Genomic DNA, 16,727 nt, shown 5'->3' with positions numbered 1-16,727 from the left:
CAAGGCGCCAACACGAGACTGAAACAAAAGTCAGACCTAGAGAAGAGAGTCCTCTTCACCATCTGCCAGGGCCTCAGAGAGCCTGCTAAGAACCGTGCTGTCCCCTGACCTCTGCTCCTACCTACAGGCTGGGCGTGGGAAGGGCTGTGAAGCCTCACCTTGAAATGAATATCACAATGTTAATATTCTGGATACTTGGCCCAGACACCTAATTTCTGAAATGAAACTCTGTTCTGTGATTTAAACATCTGTCCATAGAATGATCCAGTATCTCAGCATGAACATAAAAATTCTGGAATCCGCAGAGTTTAGTCTAATGGCAGGAAAGAGCTCATGGAATATATTTTGAAGGAGCAGTGGGCGACAAAAACTTGCTTCTGGATCCCATCCCATGAGTGGTCCTGATCACGTGTGTGGATTCGGTGGTAAGCTGTAAGCGCCAGGCCTCTAGGGCCACTGATCTGCAGGGTTCCTGGGGGTGGGCCCTGTGGTTGCAGAGCCGCCTGCAAGATGCGGGGGCCAGCCTGAGCCCACTGTGAACTGTGGTAAAGGCTGAGTTAAGAAATGCATCTGTTAATAAAATGATACTTCAGCAGACAGAGTTATTGCCTGAGTCAGAATTCCGTGGGACAGTCTCATTCCCATTTGTAGTTTCCCAGCCCCTTCCATGACTCATGAAGGGTGGGAATTGTATGCCCACCCCACCCACACGCAGTCCTCTTGAGAAGCCAATACTAAAATCTACCGTGCTAACCAAACTTCATCTTGGGATGTTTCACGGAATCATAACTGTGAGAAATAGCTGTGCTTGCAGGTGGATACTGGTTCTGGTTTGGAGAATTTGACCCCAGGGACACATGTCCAGCTCCTTGGAGAGAGAGTCTTGATACAAAAATGTTAGCGGAAAGCCGAGTGAACATGCGAAATCTTTATACATCCTGCCAAGTCTGCAGCTCCAGAAACCTTTGATTCTGTGTCTTGTCAGCAGCACAGTCCAAGAGCCAGAATTTTTGCTCTCCAGGCGATGTTTGTACTGTGTGTGTGTGTGTGTGTGTGTGTGTGTGTGTGGCTGTTGTGTGAGCTGCCACTGCGGCTGCCACCTCGGACTGCAGCTGGTGTTGATGGCGCAGAAGCGCTGAGTCACTGGCTGTTTGCTCGCCCTTACATCACGTTCCATTGTCCTTTCTTCCTTTCCAGGCTTTTAAGGGCCTTTTCAGAGGTTTTGTTCTGTTTTAGCCTCCGGCCTATCCCTGTTAGGAAAAAGGGGTGTAAAAACGGAGAGGCTGCCGAGGTTTCTGAACAAAGCCATCCAGAGGGATGGCCCATCCCCATGGGCTGCAGCACTCAGGGCACTCAGATCCCTCTTGGAGGCACCCAGTAGGCAGGGGAGGCAGCGAGGGTGTGGGGCTGGGCCACAGTGAGGCCAGGGTGCCCCAGGGTGGGCTCTGGCTCATCTTTCTGGAGCTCTCCCTGCTGTGCTGGTTTGAACTGGAGCTGATGACTTTAACAATCTCTTTATGCATTCTGAATCCAACGTTCCTCATGCCCTGTTTTAGCACGAGTGTAACAGGTGGTGCTAATTATCTGTGTGACATAAATTCTTGGAGAGCTGGCCTCTGGAGAGTGCTAGAGAATTTGTTTAAGTGACCATTTTGACCCAACAAGCTTGTCACTTTATTAAAATTTTTTTGGTTGTAAAAATACCTATTTATCATGGAAAAATTGGGGGAAATCCAGAAAAGTATAATGGATGAAATAAAAATTATCCATCACCCATCACCCAGGAATGACCACATTTTTGATGTGTATTTTCCCAATATTTTTTTCTATATATCAATTGATATGCACACAAAATTTACATAATTGGGCCCACATTGCACATCTTATTTGAACTGAAAAATATTCTGTGCATATGCTCTTATATCCTTAAATCACATTCTGGAAGTGCCACAAACTAGTTGCAGTCCAAATAAAGAGACATAGCTCCATTTCATTCACTGTCATTTCATTTTTTATTTCTAGAATGTTTCTCTTGCCAAGATAACCTCATCCAGAGGTCCCATCCTTCCCTCCCACTTCCACAAGGTCTGTAAAGCATTTTCTCAGGTAACTATCTCACACCATCTCTTCTTTTGCCTTCTGAGGACCCTTAACATGCATCTCTATCTTGGTCAAAGGTTCTCAAACTTGAAGGCACCATCAAAATCACCTGGAAGGCTCAAAAAAGAGCACTGGGCTTCAGCCCCAGAGTTTCAGGTTGGTAGGGATGGCTGGGGGTGGGAGGATCCTGGGGGATGTGGCCTGTGTTGGTTCACCACTGAGCCAGATGATATGGGAGGATGGAGGGACAGTTTGATTACTCCAAGCCCTCTCCCACCATTCCTTGGCTCCTTGTCCTTTTCCCTTTGAGCCTTCATCCTGCTTCCAATGCCTTGCTTTATTTCGTATCTATTTTTTGGCTGTGTTGGGTCTACATAGCTGCACGCAGGCTTTCTCTAGTTGTGGCGAGCAGGGGCTACTTCGCAGTTGCGGTACATGAGCTGTATTTGCATGGGCTCCGAAACTGTGGCCCACAGGCTTAGTTGCCTGCAGCAAGTGGAATCTCCCCAGACCAGGGATCGAACCCCTGTCCCCTGCATTTGCAGGCTGACTTCTACCCACTGTACCAGCAGGGAAGTCCCCAAAGCCTTGATTTTAACTTGTGTTGATTCCTCGTGGTGTCACCTGTGCCTACAGAGGACAGAACTACTTTCTTAAGGAAGGATTGGAACCGAAGGCTTTAGAGAGGCCCCTCAGTACCTGAGAGTGGAAGGCAGAGTGGTTTGTCCTTCACTCTTGGCGCATCACATTCTCCTAAAGAGCTGGCTCAACAGGAAATGCACAAATGCCCAGACTACTTGTCCAAGGAAATGACACATTATCCTCTTCCCAACATCTGGTAATTCCTGAAAGACAGTCAGGCCCTGATAATACTGTTGGCTCACTAGACGCCTCTGTCTTCTTTCCCGAGGGGAGGTGGGGGCAGGCAACCAAGGAGGAGAGAGTCTATTTTTGGTGTCAGCCTGAGAGGATGCCTTGAGGAGGGGGCGAAGGGTCAGCGGCACCGCTGTTCTGTTCGCTGAGCCAGGAATGCAGGCTTCCTTCCTGTCCGGCCCTGAGCAACAGTCTCTTTCTGCAGTTTTAAATCTTGCAAGGAGAGCTGAAGAGATTTAAATAGGCCATGCCCAGCCAGAATGGCTGGACGGGAGGGCAGATGAACTGTTGATGCAGGGAGAGAAGATTGGGAGGACTCTGGGTGTTGGGGAGGAAAGGGGAGCAGAGCTGTGTCCCATCAAGAGGCTGTCACACTGCACCGGGGTGGCTCAGAGGGACTCAGAAGCTTCTGGGTGCTCCTCAGCTGGGAAATGCACACATTATTTCAGCCCCAAGTCATCCTCTGGAAGCAAAAGGCAACATACAGAAGGACTGGGAGAGGTGTGAGAGGGATGCCTAGTTTCTCCAGGTAATTAATTTCGCACAGGTAAAAAAAGCAGGAGCCAAGCTTTGAACTCAGTCAGAGAGCTGAGGGGTAGGGGGGTCTCCAGCCTAACCCCTACTTAGCATCTATGCCTATGGCACAACCTCAAGTGGAGGCCTGAGAGGAGCTGTTAAATTAGCACAGGACTGGGGAGGGGGTGGCGATGGTGGGGAGGGCACCTCTGCCTCCGGAGCTGAGGGCATTGGTTGTGCCAGGCCTTTGTTTTGTTCCAGCCAGGGCACTCTGGGGAAGGCATCCTGGGAATTCGGCCTGCAAACAGAAAGGGCATTTCCTTGTGTGGGTTTCCTGTTTAGGTCTGTGTAGAAACCCGAAGGATTGCTTGGCCTCATAAATCCTCCAGACATTACTGATGTAGATGCTCTGGCCAGATGCCGTGGGAAAATTGCACAAAAATAGATGAAGGGAGGAAAGCACATTGACTCTCAGGCTTCTGGGTGGGTTTCTGGCTTCATATTTTTGGATCTATAAATGGAGGGGGTTGGGTTAGAAGAGAGTATCATCAAGGTCCCCTCCGGCTCTGACGTTCTCAGCTTCTGTTTCCCTCTCAAGGGTCACCCGCAGCTTGAGTTGTCCAGCTTGGTGTGGGGGGTCTGCCTGGCGGCTCACCGAACAGAAGCAGGATGAAAGCTTTAGGCGAAAAAATTAGGAAGTTGTCCTAGAATACATTTTAGGCCCCTTCACAAAAGAATAAAGGTACTTTTGAACTTTGGTAATTCCCAGACTTTCCTAAACATTTAGTTTTTTCCTAAAGTGACAGACACCAGGCTCAGGAATACTGCGGAGTCTTGGGGCTGGTTTTGGCACCAGGCGAGGTCACCGAGCTGACCCCATGGTGGTAAATAAGTGTGTGTTAGGAGACAGCACCCATCTCAGGATTCTTTTTTACTTCCTGCTCACCTCAACTCCTGCAAATGTCAAATGGATATTCAAACTTGTTGAATTAATGGAAGAAGCCACTTTTTCATACTTACTCTGTGCCTGGAACCACAGCCTCTGTGGTACGTTCTTTTTTTTTTTTTTTTTAATTTTAATTTATTTTTAAACTTTACATAATTGTATTAGTTTTGTGGTAGGTTCTTTACTCGGAGTTCAGCCAGACGTTAGGTTGGCTGGGAAAGAGATGAGACGAGAGCGGGACTTCTCACTGAAGTTTCTTCTGTCAATCATGCTTTCTTCCGGTGAGGACATTCTCATTTCTTAAACTATACTTCTTGGGTTCTTCATTTTCCCATTTATCCTTGTTTGCATCATTAAAAAAAATTTTTTTTTTTTGCCATATGGAACTGTGCTTTTTAGGGGGAGGTACTAAAATGCTATTGAGCAACACGAAGCTAATCTCCTTAGTCTAGCGATGCAGTGTTCTAGTCTAATAGGTTAATTGGATTTTCTACTTAAATGTGGATAGACTCATTTATGCAGCAACATTTCCCAAGATAAGATTGTTCCCTTAGAATTCACCATTGCTCTATTCTCAGTTCTCTCAGGTATGGATTTGATGTTGGTCTATAAACTTTATTCCCTATAACATGTTCTTACAGGTAAATAAATCAGCAAAGAAATTTTACTTCCAAGATCTCATTCTGTCATTTCTTTTCCAAAGTTTGCTTCTATGTATCTGAAATACATTCTCCATTTTCCTGACTGATCCTGAACTGGTTTTTCAAAAATGAAGTGGAAGGGAGGTAAAGCAATATGAAGATCTAAACTTTCTGGGTCAGTACTCCTTAGAACACTGGTCCTGGAAAATCTGTTTTCAAAGGGGAGTACCATGGTCACATATGTTTGGGAAATGCTGCTCTCTTTAAGACTCACACTGCAGGGACTTCCCTGGTGGTCCAGTGGCTAAAGCTCTGAGCTCCCAATGCAGGGGGCCAGGGTTCAATCCCTGGTCAGGAATCAAGGTCCTGCATGCCTCAACTAAGACCCGGTGCAGCCAAAAAAGGAAAAGAAAGCGAAAGAATCCCACTGTACCCTAATGTGTTAGAAGCTCCAAAAATTCATGCAATAAAGCAATGTGTTCAACTTTAACTCAGCATTTCCCAAACTTACCTGATCAAGGACATTTCTTTTTATATTATTTCTATAGCAGCTGTCCCGTGTGTTCCATGGGACACATTTTGAAAAATGCTTCTTTCAACCAAATCATAGAGTTTTCTGTCCTGCATTTAGCAGCTGGGAATATGTCTCTCTATCTTCTATTATTTATCTATCTTCCATCTACTATCTATCTATCGATGTGTAATGGATATGTTTTGCTCTTTTCCACATTTTTTTGTTTTTGTTTTTGTTTTGGCCTTGTGGCTTGCAGGATCTTAGTTCCCCCACCAGGGATCAAATCCATGCTCTCGGCAATGAAAGCATGTTTTCCTAATCACTGGACTGCCAGGTAATTTCCAACTCTTTTCCAGATTTTAGTAAGCATAGACTAGGACGTTCATAGCTATGAAAACATTTTCATAGAAAAAAATACTAGAAAGATACACCAAAACTTCAACTGTGGCCCTTGGTGGCCAGTAGAACGACAGGTAACTTTTTTTTCCTTCTTTCACATTCTTCTACAATGAACATGAATTCATTCTATATTTGGGGTGAAAAGCAAAATAAACTTCATTTTTTAAGAAAAGAATCAATATACAAAGTTCTTTCCATTTGTTCTTAAAGTGACCGTACCTCTCTGCAGAGAAGATGTCAGATGAACATCCTCCATCCCCAGTCAATTCTCCTAGTTTTCTTGGGGCTCTGTGGCATTTGTCTTCTAAAGTCCCATGCACCTGTCCTTTGGAGTTCAAACAGCTCCTTCTGATTTAAGATGAAGCAAAGCAGTTCACAGGATTGGAAGGTCGACCCAAGAGGTGGAAATGATCCAGTCAAGCCCGCCATACTCAGTTGTTGTTGGACCATGTGTCCACAAAGGAGAGATCGGCATGTTGATCAGAATTCTTGTTTGCAACCCATGAAAATCTCTTCTAGTTGACTGGAGCAGAAGATGAATTTACTGGAGGAATACATGCAGCTCAGAGAATCAGTGGGAAGGCTAGAGAATCCGGGTATGGAAATGAGTAAAAGTCAAGGGAGGCAAACACAGATGAAAAGAACAAACATATGGATACCAAGGGGGCTGGGGTGGGCAGTTGGGAAGACTGAGATTGACACATATATACTATTGATACTATGTATAAAATAGATAGCTAATGAGACATACTGTATAGCACAGGGAACTCTGCTTAATGCACTGTGGTGGCCTGAATGGGAAGGAAATACAAAAAAAGAGGAGATAGGTGTATATGTATGGCTGATTCATTTTGCTGTACAGTAGAAACTAACACAACATGTAAAACAACTATACACCAATACAAATTAATTAAAAAGAAATCAAGGGAGGCAAGACACAGCTGAGATCTTGCTGCCACATGGGTGATCTGCTTAAAATGTTACCTCTGGGGCTATCACTACCAGACACTTGTCATAGTGCTGCTGGGCTCTGCCACCTGGGCATTTGTCACCATGCTGTTGGACACTCAAACCCAGCTCTGCTCCTGCCGAAGACCACTGCCTCCCCATAGACTGCGGGTCCCGGATGGGACCTTCCATCTGCCAAGCCCAGGTGAGATCCTAGTATCCTCATTGCGGGCAAAGAAACTCTCTGCCTTCTTTGGCTTCTAAAGTAGAAAGTAGAGTCTTGTTTTTCCTCTACTCTGGAGTTCTTCCCAGGTGGGTAGGATGCTTAAAGGCTGAGTAGCCAGAATGACAAATAGGCATAGGTACTCTGTCAGGGGGCAGCTAGGATGATGCAGGGGGCAAATTGAGGCCAGTCATGGTCAGAAGAGAATTCACCCTCCCACAGCTACCTAATGCAAGCTTTCCTTTCTTTTTAAAATTTTTTTTTAAAATTTATTTTATTTTTTGACTGCACTGGGTCTTCACTGTGGTTCACAGGCTCTTTGCTTCTGCACATGGGCTTTCTCTAGTTCCAGAGAGCTGGGGCTGCTCTGTAGTTGTGGAGAACAGGAACCAGGGCATGCAGGCTTCAGTAGTTGTGGTGCAGAGAATTAGCTGCTCCATGGCATGTGGGATCTTAGTTCCCTGACCAGGGATGGAACCTGTGTCCCCTGCATTGGCGGGTGGATTCTTAACCACTGTACCACCGGGGAAGTCCTGCAAGCTTTCCTATCAAACTGGGTTCCTAAGATGGGAAAACTTCCACTTGGTTTCTTGGTCAGTTGGTAGAAAAATCTGCCCCTCTAAATAACTGACCTCTCCTAATAAAAACCACACTAAATAATAAAATAAGAATAACCATTTTCCAGTAGAACCAGGTTAATGTAAAATGTCCAGGTGACTGAGCGGGCTAAAATTTGTGGCTTACCCTGTGTCTCTGGCACATGAATTGTCTGTATCATACTGACCAAGAGAAATGAAGGAGTACAAGGTATCAGAAGAATTTTGTTTTCCTCTGAAGAACTTTCAGTATAAGGAAGCTGATTGATTAAATATAATAGGTTGATATCACCTCAGAGAAAGGCCCTGTACGTACAGGGAATGAGAAAGGAGCAGAAAATATAAACGTGGATCTTTTATTGACTTCCTTATTTGAGAATGTATCTTTCTGTGTGCGAGTGTCCAAACATTGGAATTGAGCACGGAGACCAAAAGATGAGTTCCCGGGGCAGAATTTCTGCTGCTCTGACTGCTGTGAAATTCTTCGATGCCAAACACAGACCCCAAATTGGACTGCATAAGACAAAACTGATGGGGTTGACCACTTCAGAGTTTGCAGTCTTAAGAGTGGAACTAGAAATCAGTGATTAAAAGATGGGAAAAATCCCTTTGTTCTTGAACCGATATGGATATGCTTCATATTATTATAGTGGGTCAGCATGTGCCAGAAGAAGGGTGACATCTTTAAATCTCAAAACTTGTGTAAGATATCCAGGTAAGCTTTCATTTGATGAAACGCAAAAAATGCTACAGCCACTTACTTTGACGTCTTCATCAAGTGTCTCTATAGTGGAAATAGTTAATTTGCATCTGTAATAGTAACAAATCGCTAGCATTAAAATCTTACTAGTATGTATACATATAACTAATTCACTCTGGTACAACATTGTAAAGCAACTATACCTCAATTAAAATAAATTTTATTAGTAGCAAATGCTTTGTTTCATTGAAGCCGTTCTTAGTTGAGAGAACAACCTGGTTAAAATGCAGCCCTTCTGGACCTTAATATTAAGATCCTTGGAAATGGTGTTCTTATGAGGAGTTAGGGAAACCGTGGTTTCTTGTAGTATTTCTTCCAGGGAGGGCCTCAGGATTTGAGGAGAACTTGACAATTTTAAAATTTATGTTTTCATAGACCATAACTTTGTTTCTCCAACTAGGGTCTGTGAGACATTTTTTTCTTAATGAGATTTCAGAGTAATAATGAAATTTGAGGAATGCTGGTATAGTGGAAAGGACATGGGCTTTGAAATCACATAGATCCATGTTCAAACTCTGTCTCTAGAGTTTACTCACTGGGATACTTTAGACAGGTTCCCTGGCCTCTCTGAGCCTCACTTTTCTCATCTGTAAAATGGTGACAATGGCTACTAATCTTGTCATAAAGAGTGCATAGAAATTATTTAACATATAATAGGGGCTCGATAAAAATCATCTCCCATCTTTTGGCCTATTTTACTTCTCCAAAAAAAGGAGAGAATGGTTATTCTGTCTTTGTGAAGGAAAGTAACGAGAAACTCAACTGAGATATTTAGCCAGTTTGTACTGGAAACCCAGTGATTCAGATAGTGATGGTGTGGTTGGATGAATAATGTCCCCCTCCCCCACCTTAAAAAAAATGCCATGAGCCAATGGCTGTAACCTGTGAATATTGCTTTCTAGGGCAAAACGGACTTTACACATCTTGAGATGGGGAGAGTTTCCTGATTATCCAGGTGGGCCCTAAATGCAATCGTGAGCATCATCATTAAAGGCAGGCAGAGGAAGATTTGACAATAGACAGAAGAGAATGAGGCAATGTGACCAGGGAGGCAGAGATTGGAGTGACATTGCCATGAGTCAGTGAATGCCAGCTGCCACAAGAACCTGGAAGAAGAGGCCAGGAATAGATTCTCCACTAGAGCTTCAGGAGAATGTGCTGCTGACTCAACACCCTGATTTCAAGCTTCTGGCCCCCAGAACTGTGAGAGAATTGGATTTCTGTTGTTTTGAGCCACCAAGTTGGTGGCACTTTGTCACAGCAGCAATGAGAAACTAATACAGCTGGTTGGCATGACTGCAGATTGAATACGATGGAGACGGGATGCAAATGAATTGTGCTCCCCAGCAGAAACATAAGGCTCCCAAGCAAACCTTTCCATTCTTTTGCCTAGTTCTTGACTGCAAGGTCAACAGTTATGTAGAAGAGAAAATTCTTTTTAAAATGTAGCATTTTTCACACTGAGGGTTGAGACCTTACCGTGCTGTGAACAGCATATTTTTAAAAAAAGTCAACTTGGGGAGATGAAAAGCCTGACACCTAATGCTCTTGCCTCTGTAAACCACGTGCCCTCCCACCTTCCCACACACAGCCACCACACAAGGTCTTTCTTTCAGTCTCTTTCTCTCTCCTGCCGAGTGTGGTCAGGCGCCCTGGTGTGTGTTCCCACAGCCCCTCGTGGTTCCTTTCTTAAGGTCCTCGTCTCCACGTGGCAGAGGCTGCCCATTTGTTCAGCAAGTCTCCTGTGAGTCCTACTGTGAGTCACGTGCTGCGCTGGTTGTTGGTCCTGAGTGCTTGTCTGTCTCCCCACTGGATGCCCGTTTCTCTGAGGAACAGTATTTAACAGGTCTGTATTGGAGACCCCATGATTCAGATAGTGATGGTGTGGCAGGCTGGATAATGCCTGGCACACTAAAAGAGATTCAGTAGGATTACACACTATGATTGTAGATTTCAGAATTGTTCTTAGGACTTCCCTGGTGGCCCAGTGGCTAACACTCTGCGCTCACAATGCAAGGGGCCTGGGTTCAATGCATGGTCAGGGAACTAGATCCCACATACTGCAACTAAGAGTTCTCAAGCTACAACTATTAATAAAAGATCCTGCATGCCACAGTGAGGACCCTGTGTGCAGCAGCTAAGACCCAGCACAGGCAAATAATTTTTTTAAATTATTCTTTTGAACAAATTCAAATGGTGCCGGGTGGGGAAGGCCATCTGGTTTGATCCTACTAGCTATGGACAGGATGTTGCTCTGTGGGCGTAGGCTTGATGACCATACGCTTTCTAGAGGCATGATCATAAAAATCCTCAAGCTGGGCTTTCACATTTTGGTAACCCCTCGGTACAACTGGACACAGTTCTTCCTCCTCTCCAGGTCACCCCTTGCTACAGGACCCTCACCCTTTTAGAGGGGGAATCACATGACTGATAAAGAAGTGGAAGGAGGTGGTCCTAACTGCAGGACCAGGTGGAGAAGATAGACAACAATGTCTCTGTCATTCAGAAGTTTTTAAAAGAAGAGGATGCTTCAGTTTCCCAACTTAGGCTCTTTTACTATTTTATTGTAATATGATCATAACCTTAAACATCAAAATGAGCACCAAATTATATTCATCAGTATCTTAGGCAAAAACCACACATGTAAATCACGGCTAACTCTATATAATTATACCTTTGTGTGTAAACTTTCTTTCTAGGCTTTCAAAGCACACGATACACATTATCTGGTTGTTTTCCCCAACACCTTTGCCAGCAAGGTAGGGAACAGGTATTGTTACAGTGTTCTTCTCACATGTATATTGATGGCTTTCCTAGGAATTATTTGTCCAAAGTCCCACTGGCAATAAGAGCAGCCAGAAAGAAAATGACTGGCATTTTGATTTAAAAAACAGAACTTCCTGTTGAGGCAACTTCAGGTCACAGTGCTGGAATATTTCTAATTTCAGGCATTCTTGAAGCAAGGGAGCATAAAGCATTAGCTATTTCCCTTTATTGTGGGTGTATAGGGAATGAGGTAGCAGATAATTTAATTAAATCAATTTAACTGTTGGTATCGTGTTCAGCTTCTACAGGGAGCTTCTGCATTTGTTTTCCTTCCATGATTGTAGTGGCATTACCAAGCACAGGTCAATAAAAGAGGACTAGCAACAGACTCTGGAACATAAACAGACTGTTGAGAGTCCCTTGGACTGCGAGGAGATCAAACCAGTTAATCCTAAAGGAAATCAGTCCTGAATATTCATTGGAAGGACTGATGATGAAATTGAAGCTCTAATATTTTGGCCACCTGATGTGAAAAGCCGACTCACTGGAAAAGGCCCTGATGCTGGGAAAGATTGAAGGCAGGAGGAGAAGGGGATGACAGAGGATGAAATAGTTGGATGGCATCACTGACTCAATGGACATGAGTTTGAGCAAACTCTGGGAAATGGTGAAGGACAGGGAAGCCTGGCATGCTGCAGTCGGTGGGGTCACAAAGAGTCAGACATGACTTAACGACTTAACAACAAATACAGTTTTTTGCTATTAAAAGCAATTCTGCTATAGTGATGAAAACATTTCGAGTTATAAAGGTCTGGGCTGGAGTACCAACTCGGACAGTAACTTGCTGAGTGATTTAGAGTAAGACTCTTAATCTGAGTCTTTATCTCTCTTTTTTGTCTGCAAAAAGGGCACAAAAATATTTACTGTAACCAATGGCTTTCCCTGGTGGCTCAGCAGTAAAGAATCTGCCTGCAGTGCAGGAGATGAGGGTTTGATCCCTGGGTCATAAGATCCCCTGGAGGAGGAAATGGCAACCCATTTAGTACTCTTGCCTGGAAAGTTCCATGGACAGAGAAGCCTAGCAGGCTACAGTCTATAGGGTGGCAAAGAGTCAGACACAGCTGAGCAACTGAGCATGTATACCCACATGAGAATAAATAAAAAAGATCATATTTGTAAAGTGCTTTATTAACAATAAAATGCTATTATGAAGCTGATGGACCACTAAAATTATAGCCCCTAGTTCCAGTTATGTTATCTGCCAATGGCGTCTATTTCCAATGGGTCAATGGCACAAGAAGCATGACTTTAAATCTGTAAATTATTATCTCCCTAGAAAATCAGAAGAAAAGAAAATGAAGAGAGGAAACGAGACCTGGGGCTATAGGTATATCAAAATTCAAAGAATGTGTCAAGTATGAACTCTAGTCTATGTGATGGAGTTCAAGTATCCATACACTGTAGGGGGCAGGACACTTGAAAATGAGGCTTTCCTGTGCCTCCTGGAATGTGGAGCCTTTGTTCAGGATCCACGAGGTAAAGCATTTCATAAGAAGTATTTGTTTGATTAATTATAGCCAGAACTCAGCTGGGGGTAGGCCAGATTCCATCGTGTAATGTTATTGCTTCTTCAACCAAGATACGTGCACGCTTGAAGCCAAGTGCAAACCCACAAGATTTGAACTCCTAACCTTTAAAATACAAGGCAGCTACTTGGCTACCAGGCATCCCCGTTCTTGTTTACCAGGACTGGGAGTTCTCATCAGACAGAGCTCCATTTATTCCATGACCCTCGCAGAATAACATTGAGAAACTCAAAGGAATATCCATTTTAAAATAGTGTCTGTGGAACCACAAGGATTCTAGAGGTCTGAATCAGCCCCTTACCTCATGGCAAAATTTACAGGCTTGCAGAGTTAAATGGAAATCAGATTGGAATGTACGGGTTCCTATTTTTCTGTAATGACACGTTGTGAGGAGAAGGAAGGCAATTTTCTTAGACATTCCTCTCAAACCAGTGCACTTGCAGGGGTTGTTTTTGGTTTATGAAACCATCCAAAGCAGACCCAGGGCTTGCTGCCCCCTCTGGGTGCAGGACTCTGGGCCACTTAGGCCACTCGTCCAGGGATTGTACTTAAAATCCGTAACCATACCTTGCGCTGGACGCGTGTTCTCTTCTTCTCAAAGCCCTCAGAAAGTGGACTGATTAACTCATTCTTTCTCAGAAATAATTTAATGATAATATAAGAAAATAGATTCTCTAAAATACAATCTTACACTTTGGCTAACCACCCACGAGTTGAAAGAACTGTGTGAGGAAGGAACGAAGAAAGGAAAGAAATGTGTGTTTCTCACATCAGACGATGAAAAAAATCCATGTACTATAACCTGAAAAGGAAAAATAAACATAGTCCATGAAAGCCTGTGGCTAAAAGGAATGAATATGTTCTTTAAAAAAAAAAAAAATCCCCCAAAACGGAACTGTATTCTTTGCAGGTTTAGTGGCAACCTTTGCCAAAATCTGTTTTCTGGAAATTTTCCTCCAGACCTGGCTCCCATCAACGAGCTTGGCTGCAGGAGAAAGGCTTGGATGACTGTGGTTTGGAATGTGTGAATGTTAAAATCAGACCTTGTTCCCTTTTCTTTTTCACAACAAGCTTTTGGTTTGGCTGTGTTCTTGCTGGGTTTTCCAGTGCTGCCTTGTTTCTTTTCTTGCTACAGGTTGGAGCTATTGAGGAGTTCTTCTTTTAAATCAAATATGTATTTATTTATTTGGCCGTGTCAGTCTTAGTTGCAGCATGTGGGTTCTTTGTTTCGGCGAGGACTCTAAAGTGCCTGGGCTCAGTACTTACCCCACAGCATGTGGGATCTTAGTTTCTCAACTAGGGATTGAACCTGCGTCCCCTACATTGGAAGGCGGATTCTTAACCACTGGACTTCCAGGAGAGTCCCTGAGGGGCTCTTCACATTGTATTTTCAGTTCATTTTCTCTTTTGACCACCACTTTGCCCTTTCTCACAATGCCCTTGAGAACCAATAGACCCCATTGCATGCTGAAAACTGAGAGAGTGTAAAATGATTCATGGAAGCCACACAGCAAGTTGGAAGAAGGTTCTGAATTAGAACTTAGAATTTCCTTGTCCACCCAGGTCTGTCAACCTGATCCACTAGGCTCAGTTCTTCTAAGACATTGAAATCCCCTGGTGCACACTGATCCATAGATATAAAGTGAGACTTCTAACTAGTACTACTATGCAGAGTGACTAGATATGAAATTTTGTTGTTGTTCAGTCACTTAGTCGTGTCCAACCCTTGGCAACCCCATGACCTGTAGCCTGTAAGGCTCCTCTGTCCATGGGATTCCCCAGGCAAGAATACTGGAATGGTTTGCCATTTCCTTCTCCAGGGGATCTTCCAGACCCAGTGATCAGACTCTCGTCTCCTGCGTTGCAGGCAGATTCTTTAACCCTGAGCTACCAGGGAAACCCAGGTAGTTTGTGTAACCTACCATATTATATAGCAGTTGTTTCCACTGAAAAAGCTGTTTCCAGGGAAAGGGCACATGCTGAAATCATTTTCACTGGATCTTCAAAGCAAGCAGATGTCTTTATGCTCTGGTGTTATATAGACCAGAATGTACATAGCTAGAACCAGAGAACATGAAGAATCTACTTAAAAGAGCGATGGTGGACTGAGAGACTGAGAATGTTCTGTAATTAGTATAAAATGCTTCCTGACATCAGGAAGTTTTGTTGATAGAGGAGAGCATGGGATGTGGGACAGTGTGGGATGCAGAAAAGGATCAGTAGATGAGCAAGAACAAGGGGTAATGGAAGGATCAGTAAGGACCAGGGCAGATATGTTTCCTTTTGTTATATTTGTCTAAAATGAAACCCAGAGCCACACCATATACTAGCTTATTGCATGTGTGCATTTGTCTAAGATATTTATGGTTGTTTTATGATGTTGATGCATTTTACGCTCTTTCTGCTGATTTCAGATTTTGAAAAATCTAGATTAAAGCCATCTCTTCTTATATTAATAAATATTGATATTAGGCACTTTAGTTGAAGATGGCAGATTAAATGTATACATTAACTTGCAGTCCCTTCTAAACTGTTCTAAAGTATAAACAGAAGAATTGGGGTTGAGAGGGGAAGGCGTAAACCATAATGACAGAGATATTAGGACAAGAGAAAACAAAGACAAAGTTTGGGCTGCTAGAAAACACCTGGTCTAGTGATAGCTACTTGGAAAATTGGAGAATGCCAAGTTTATAACAGTGGTTGGAAAACAGAGAAGCAACCCAGTTTACACTCAAGAACCTGAAAAAGGCTGAGGAAGTAGGGACTGGAGGTTCTTTTTGAAGTGATATTGAAGCGGGGCTACAGTCAACAGATTGGATAAAAGTCTATTTACAAAGCAGTTAGATGGATAAATGGATATATGAAATGTGATATATCCACAGAGTGGAATATTATTTACCAAAGAAAGAAATGAAGTTCTGATTTAGTATAAAACAAGGGTGAACTTTGAGACATCTTGCTAAGTGAGAGAAGCTAAGTACAAAGGACCACATACTGCCTGGCTCCATTTATATGAACTGCCTAGAATAGACAAATCTATAGAAATAGAAAGTAGATTAATGGTTGCCTAGGCAATGGCAACCCACTCCAGTGTTCTTGCCTGGAGAATCCTGGGATGGGGGAGCCTGGTGGGCTGCCGTCTATGGGGTCGCACAGAGTTGGACACGACTGAAGTGACTTAGCAGCAGCAGCAGAGCTAGTGGGGGGTAAAATTGGAGTTTTGGCTGACGGAAATGAATTTCGTTTGGTGGTGATAAACATTCTAAGATTGTTCATGGTGATAGATGCACAACTCAGTGAATATAGTAAAAATCATTGAATTGTGCACTTTAATTAGATGAAATTATATGGTAAGTGAACTTTATTTCAATAAGTCTGTTTAAAAAACAGATCAAAACAGTTAGATGTCCATATTATCTCTCCCACCCAGGAATGTTTTCTGAACCAAAGAACACCAGACATAATTGAGGATGGGGATACCATACTAAAACCAGAGGTATTAGGTGAAATTTTGCTCACTGAATGTTGGTACCTGTATTACTTCTTTCCTTAATCAGTTCCTGGTCTACCAGCAGCCAAGCTTAGGCTTTTCATCTAAGTAGAAAATTGGAAGTCTTCTCTGGGGCATCTGTCCAGCCCTTGAGAAAAGATCTAATTATATTGACATAGGTGGGCCAAGGGGGTGTCCTTTAATGAAATGACCTGGGAGATTGTGAAGGACAGGGAAGCCTGGTGTGCTGCGGTCCATGGGGTCTCCAAGAGTCGGACATGACTTAGCGACTGAATGATGGCAACCATGTGACTCTCTCTATTGAGAAGATGTTTGCACAACTGGGGAAGAATTTGCAGATGACTCAGC

At 43.5% G+C, this 16,727-nt stretch overlaps 1 long non-coding RNA gene across 1 annotated transcript; it reads left to right on the top strand.

The window, feature by feature from the left end:
- Positions 1–4,097: 4,097 nt before the first annotated feature.
- LOC129653960 (uncharacterized) lies at positions 4,098–11,121 on the top strand. Its single transcript, XR_008715316.1, has 3 exons — positions 4,098–4,231; positions 6,332–6,585; positions 10,894–11,121. It is a non-coding gene; the product is annotated as an uncharacterized LOC129653960 (long non-coding RNA).
- Positions 11,122–16,727: the final 5,606 nt, after the last annotated feature.

The sequence above is a fragment of the Bubalus kerabau genome, chromosome 5 (assembly GCF_029407905.1).
Source record: "Bubalus kerabau isolate K-KA32 ecotype Philippines breed swamp buffalo chromosome 5, PCC_UOA_SB_1v2, whole genome shotgun sequence".
Taxonomy (NCBI): Eukaryota; Metazoa; Chordata; class Mammalia; order Artiodactyla; family Bovidae; genus Bubalus; species Bubalus kerabau.
Note: the sequence above shows the minus strand (reverse complement) of the source record. Positions and strands in the feature narration are given on the sequence as shown.